Genomic DNA, 7822 nt, shown 5'->3' with positions numbered 1-7822 from the left:
CAACAAAACTACACAGAGAAAACCTGTCTCGAAAAACAAACAAACAAAAAAACATATATCATGTATAATATATTATCCATGGCGATGAGAGGTGTCCTGTCTTAGTTTTGCTGGGCATTTTTCTTAGCATACTCCTTTTTCGAAGAATTTTGATTTATTGTTACATTTTCAGGCAAATGGAGAGATTTTAAGAAAAGACATTCAAAATGTTATACTCTATATTTTATGTTTGGATATGTTTAGAAAATTCTTGTCTCAAATCTTAGGATAATTACTAGGCTGAAATCTTTGAAATGATCTCACATTTCTGCTCATTTACACAGTCCATTGAGACAAATGGCATTTTAAAGTTTGACTTGGAAATCTACATCTTCCATCTTGAGCTATAATCAGCATTCCTCTAGATAGGCATGAACACACAGAGAATTCATTTTTGATAATTAGTTAACCTTATGAACCTATTTCGATATGGAAAGAGTGGTTAATAAAGAGAACACATAAAGGTATTCTTACATTCATTAAAAAAGCTGGTACTGTAATAGAAAATTTGGACACATATTGCTATATAGTGACTGTCTACCTAATGGCTGTACCAAAATATAACTCATGTATCCTTTCCATGGATAGCCAGAATATATTTGTCAGATTTTAGGATATCTGAAGAATTGTGTTTGCTTTATATGAATTAATTCACATTCAAGTGTTACATTAGATTACTAGTCCAACAAACTGTGCACTGCATAGGGACCTAGACAGTCAACTCCCTGAAGATTTTTATATTCAAAATAGACTGGTAACAATGCAAGACTTCTGAGAAGCAATATGTCATCTAGTGTGGTAAGTTTAGAAACTATGAAGCCTGGACTGAAAAACGTGACTATTCCATTAAAATCTAAGGAATGTACTATTGGTTCAGCCTATCTAAGAAATGAAAATATAATTATTAGTTCTACTTCAAAGAGCACTTGCAAATTACTGTTATTTGAAAAAACCCTGTAGCTGAAAAGATTGTCATTTTCATTATTACAGGTAGAAAACTACTTCAAGATTTTTGCAAAAGCACTATAAATACCCCATTATCTGTTTATCTTCCAGTTAGTCAAGCACTATGCCTCTGCAAAACCAAGGAATAAAAGTCTCTTTGAGTGTCCTTGAACGTCTTTATTTTGTTCCTGAATACTTCTTCTTTTGCTCAAGTACAAAGCTCCATGATCCACACATTACAAACAACTAACAACAAAAATAAATTCTGTAGGGTTCCAAAAATTAGTTCAAATCTTTTAAAAAGTTTACCATGAGCTCAGTAACTGCATGTTGCCATAGAATAAATATCATTTATAATTTATAGAAAAGATCCATATTCCAATAGCATTTCTCTCTAAAATTATGCTGAAATGAAAATGGGAAATTTATTTTTATTTGGTCTTCATTTCTACCATGACATTATTTTGATTAATCTAATGTACATATACAACATGACACATTGTCATCTATAGTGACATGCACTTCATCAATGAGTTTGACAATTTTCACAGTTAGAAATGGCTCTGCACCCAAATGAGCAGTGTCAGTAGGAGAAGTTTGAACTATCAATCTCAAGTAACTCTATAAATACCACCACATCTTCCAGGTGAAGGGAGCAATTATATAAAAATTAGAGATGAGAGAGAATCTTCTGTAATTTGAAGACAATTATAACCATTGTAAATTTTTAACAGCATAGATGTTAATAAACACATTTTATAGCTTATTTCATTTTAATTTGCAGATGAAAATAATTTATATGTTTAGATTAAACTTATGTTATATTTTGAATATTCAGCCTCATATGTTACAGAATAATATACTTTATAATAATTCCATGTTAATTATCTTCTGGCCCTCCATATCACTTCATTAATGGTAATAACTAAATTGCACAATTAAAATTTAAAATACCCACAAATACAATTTCTTTTTTCTGGATATGTACTGTTTGTTAAAAATCATATAATCTGATTGATATAATCAAGAAGAATAGCATAATGTGGAATTTAAACAAATGCCTGGATTTTATGTATTGATGAGAAATAAAATGAGACTAAATTGGGACCACACAAAGTGTCATCAGTAAAGATGTAGCATGATAAATTGAATGTGTCCAGATAGCTTTCTAGGTCATTTTTTTTCAAATTTGAAAATTCTAATTTTCATATTTAAAGATAATTATTTTTGGCACACAATTCATGAATCAGAAAAATGTTTAGTTTAGTTTATAATATTGTACAGTAAAAACCTTCATCAGATAAGATAGTTCCAAAAGGAGATTTGATTAAAAATATTTAAAATATGATACAACAAAGAAAAATAAAATTTATTGATTTAAAATTAAGTTTGGTAAATACCCTAAATTTCACTGATGTGTGGGGTTTTATTTATTTATTTATTTATTATTTATTTATTTATTTATTTATTTTGGTTTTTTTGAGACAGGTTTCTCTGTGTAGTTTGATTCTTTCCTGGATCTCTCTCTGTAAACCAGGCTGGCCTCAAACTCACAAAGATCCACCTGCCTCTGCCTTCTGAGTGTTGGAATTAAAGGCGTGTGCCACTACTGCCCAGCATGTTTTCTGTTATTATAGTGTAGCATAGTGATAGTTAAGAATCCTTGAGAATCAAAGGGTTAAGGAAATAGGCATTTCTAACCACTTTTCTGCCCTTTTAACAGGCCAACTATTCATTAGCAGGACTACTGATAAGACAGAACCACTGGCCAATCAGCATTGTATGTAAGGATGAAGAGATATCTAAAGTGACAGACTTTCATTTTCTTTAAATAAAACTGTTTCCCACAAGATATAATTGACTGCCTTCAAGAAACCCATGACTACCTTGACATTGGTGTTATGAAAGACAGAAATTATGTGGTACTGGTGTGAAAAATGAAACCTCATCTGCCACAATATGGGCATGCCATCATAAGGCAATATTGTATAATTATGAGAGAAAGAGAAAAATGAATAAAGACCTAATTCAGCATTCTAACACTCCTCCATGAGAGACAATGTTTGCTCATTATTGGTGGAGATAACCTGCCTGCTCAAAACTCCACCCTATATAATTACCTGTGATCACTTTTGCTAGGGAAAGAGCAAAAAAGGTATACAATGCCAACTGGGTCAAGCCACGGAAATAACCTGTGTGAAAGACTGGCTAGGGATCATACATATACTTAATTCTGCATGGCTATGATGCAAATAATTGACACCACTATAGGGTTGATGAATTCTCTCCTTGATCTAAAAATTTTAGTCTGAATCAAGATGATTATTTGCAATGGAGTAGTTAGAATGTTTCCAAAGTCTAGATGTATTTAGAAAAAGCTCAGGAAATGGGGCAAAGGGAAAATAGGAGTTGGAAGATCAAGACCTCCTTTCTTCCATCTTGGATTCCATCCCTGGTACATGTTGTGAACTTTTTGGAACCCTGTGCCTGTGGTGGGACACTTACACAACCTTGGTGCAGGGGGAGGGGCTTGGACCTGCCTCAACTGAATGTTCTAGGCCCTGCTGATTCCTCATGGGAGGCCTTGCTTTGGAAGAGGTGGGAATGAGGGGTGGGGTGGGTAGGAACGCTGGCGGGTGGAAGAAGGGAGGACAGGGAAATCTGTGGTTGGTATGTAAAGTAAATAAAAACATTTCTTAATAATAACAAAGAAAAAAGGCAAATGGTTGATGATCCCCAATTTTATAATTTAAAATGTTAAATTTTTTAGAAATAAAAAAAAAACAAATAACAAAATGTTTATGAGAATGGGATGAAAACAGATAAACATCCATCCTTTTCAAAATACTCCTGTATACATGAAGTTTAAACAAGTTTACATAAATAGAAAATAAGTAATTCCTTAGGCCTAAATCTATGAAACACAGAAATAATTCATTGTGGCAATATGTTTTCCAATGTTATGATTCATGGACGGTAACTAAAGTGAGAACACAGGTCAACTTACTGGATTCTATGATAGAGAGACTCAACACTCAGTAATAGAAGTGATTTAGCTGTAATTTATCTGCAAAGCAAACATATTATAGAAAGATAATAAATGAATTTTGAAACATGACAAGATTGTGCTTTTAATGGTTCTTGTTATCAAATTTACGGCTTTGCATATGCTGTGCATATTCTGTAACACTAAGCTATATACCCACTACTTGGCTCTTTGATACAGTATCTTACTATGTAAATAAGGTCAGCCTTGAGCTTAGTATACTATTCAAATTAGCCTTGATCTCATAATCTTCCCGCTTGAACCTCCAAAACCTTACAATTATAACATAAATTACCTGAACTGACTCAGTGAAGTTTGGAACAATGGAATGTTTTTTAAATTCAGGACTGTACAAAGCCTTCTCAGTGTGCCAACGGTAGTGACTCCAGTGGAGAAGGGAAAGGGAAAGAGTCACAATAGAGTTTTGAAGAGATAATAGTTGAGAATTTACAAATGATTAAAAATAATAGTATGGAACTTGGAAGTTCAAAGAATCTGAAGTGTAATAAAATATAAGAAGAGGAAGCAGCGAGACATACCACAATTATTTTATTGAAAAGTAAAGAAAAGACACAATTTTGACACTAGACAGAGAAAATAAAGATGGGGAAAGCATTTATAATAACAATGATAGCTAAATTCTCATGGAAACAATGGAAGCTCAGAGACAATACTTTTACATGTTGGAAGAGCTAGGAAAAGGATTAAACTTTGAATTCTGTCCTGTAATAATAATTTCTTTGAAAAAAGATAATACATCTAGGTTAAGGGTGTGTGTGTGTGTGTGTGTGTGTGTGTGTGTTTGCATGTGTAAAGAACTTACCTCTAAAATTGTATTCTAAAGCAAATGCTTTATTATGGCTTGTAGTCTGAAAAGAAAAATAAGATAAATATCTTTTCAAATACTAACAACTTCAAAATTCTTATTTAAAGAAAACTATCAGGCAAAAATTCCAAATTAAATTAATTTTAATAACAGGATTGCTGAACTATAATTTTCTCACATTAAGTGTCCAGAATGTGGTCTAGAATGGGATCGAATATATGAAAACTCTTGTCGGAACAACAACCCTGTGCAAATTCAAGAAGTGTAACTTATCTAACAATTTCAAAATTTGATTTTTGAGACAGTCCTTGACCATTAAGTTGAAGACAAGAGAAACGAAGTGGGGACCTAGATGTGCTTGTCCTCTTGGGATCTCCTGACAGAATACGGCAGACTGCACAACCTGAAGCGGTTGTTTCACTATCTAATGGACTGTCATATGAACCCATCAAAGTGTGATCAGAGATGCTTGACTGAGGCCCATTTCTTTCTTATACAGAATGCCACATTCTTCTTGTTCCCTCAAGGGGTCATTTATCCTCAGATACAATTTCTGAATGTCTTTTCCCCTTTATACTTGCTGTATTTAATTAGGGCTTTATCACAACAATGCCATTTTATTTCTTATGGAGACCAAATGATGCTTTTTTTTTTAAAATAAGAATTTCAAACATGAATATATTAATTAAATCAAAATGAATCCCTATGGTTTAATTCCTTCTGTTTCCCTGCCACCACTTCCTTCCTTCAATTTCATGTGGAGTTTGTTTATTGATCTTTGTATGTTCACGTAAATAGGGCCATCTACTGTAGCACGGGTATCCTGTCAGGGTCCATATCCCAGAAAACTGACTGTCCCTCCACACCACAGCCATCAATTCTCAATAGTTTTCAGATGGATGTGGAAAATCTTGAACCCCTATTCCATCCATATGGAGATGTTTGGCTGGCTTGATCTCTTACCCAGATCTTGGGCATGCAGCCAGAGATCCTATGAGTTCACCTGTGAAAACCCTGTAATCTGGTTTGCTGCAGAAATCCTGTACCTCTCTCTCTTACAATGTTTCTGCCTCCTCTTCCAAAATTATCCATGAGTGTTGAAGGTGGAAATGTGGTTGAATAGACATCCCACTTAGAGCTAAGCACCCCACAGTCTAATAAAGAGACCCAAAACTGGACAACAAATGAATACTTTGAACTATGGCTCCAAGCTCTTGTGTTGATTTATTGTCAAACTGGAAACACGGCTTCAGTGTACAAGTGGAGAAGAAAAAAGGTCACTCTATATTGACAATTTTATAACACATAGAGTTAAGTATAATTCAAGTAGAATAGGTTGATGGTGTTTTGTGGAAACAGTTTCTAAGTAAATATTGCAATTTTATTTAATGTGATACTTTAAAATATAATGTTTAGGGGCTTGGGGGCAGGCTCAGAAGTTAAAAACACAGTTTCTTTTTGCAAAGAACATGTGTTTGATTCCCAGTAACTTCATGGTGACTTATAACCATAAGTTACTTTAGTCCTGGCTGATTCAATAACCTCTTTGAATTCCATGTACTAGGCGCACATGTGGTGCACATGCATTCACACAGAAAAAAAAAAACTGTACCTGTAAAAATAAAAAAGCAAGTAATATAAAAATAGTTAGAATAGAATGTTCAAAGCTAATATATTTAAGGAGAAAGAAGAGAGGAATATCACTAAGGATATGTTAAAGAGTCATAGGGAAGGAGCGCTTTATAAGCTTACTTAAAGTGCATAGCGCACATATTAAGATGTGCACATATTAATTGACTTATGCCACAAAAAGTGATAATATTCCCCCCGGGAGACATAGCCTATTTCACAAATCTCAGTGCTATGCAAGGGATACCTCCCTTTTAGTTGTTGATGAGTAGTAGACAAGTTACCCCCCAAAAAAACAGAGATTCTTAGTATACATGTGGCTGCCTCTCAAAACATAAAAGGAAGATCCTGTTGCTGAAGATAGCAAGTGCTTCAGACACAGGACTTGGGAGAAAAAAATTGGCACTGAACTGGACACTCCCTCCCTGAGCATTCATTTTTGTTTACAACTCAAACAGCTTTTGATCTTTTCAAAGAAATGTCCTTTTATTATATATAGTTCTTCATTATATTGTTACCTCCTATTTCGTTTTTTACCTGCTTTTTAAATTTCTTCTTTTCTTTGGTCAACTTCCTTCATCTTTTCTAGTTTCTTCCTTTCTATGCTGGGGAACTTATTGTGGGTTACATGAACATCGAAGAACCTGCTTTCTTGATTAACAGGTCCTTTTAATCCCATCAAAGACCTTTGATATACTGGTTAATAAATATTTTTTTTCATTAAGAATAGCAGCAATAGTCTGGTCTACATAGTATGTTCTAGGTCATCCATCGCTACGTAGTGAGATCTGTCTTGAAACAAACAAAACAACAAAAAAGAAAAAACTAAATGATCACTTACCTATTCAAATTCTTAATTGATTAAAGCAACATTCAATTTTAAAAGTTTCAGATGTCTATTATGCTTGATATATTCAACATGTGCTAATTGTATAAGATAATAATAATATTTATTTTTAGTTGGAAGCACAATGATAAGTCAGTTTTTCTCCATTCCCACTTACATGTCTCAGAAATAATTACAGAAAGAGATGTGAAGTCAGACTTTTGATTTAAGGAGGAACTGGTAGCTTCACCCTGGCATCTACTGTCCTTAGAAACTTAGTGTAGTCCCTAGAGTTCAAAACTCGGGGGATATTGCCTTTTTATGTCTTTCAGCTTCTAAACAAGTAAGGGAAACACTGATAAGACTTCACCGTCTTTGGTAGTTTTCTTGATGTTCACAAGGTTTAGTTTATATTTATTCCTTAATAGCTTCTGATACTTCTGGTTAATTATATTTAAAAAAATAGCTTTTCAGTAACCTCTGCATGTATCTGTCTCTGTGGCCTGAGAAA

Source organism: Peromyscus maniculatus, chromosome 15 (assembly GCF_049852395.1).
Source record: "Peromyscus maniculatus bairdii isolate BWxNUB_F1_BW_parent chromosome 15, HU_Pman_BW_mat_3.1, whole genome shotgun sequence".
NCBI classification, from domain to species: domain Eukaryota; kingdom Metazoa; phylum Chordata; class Mammalia; order Rodentia; family Cricetidae; genus Peromyscus; species Peromyscus maniculatus.
Note: the sequence above shows the minus strand (reverse complement) of the source record.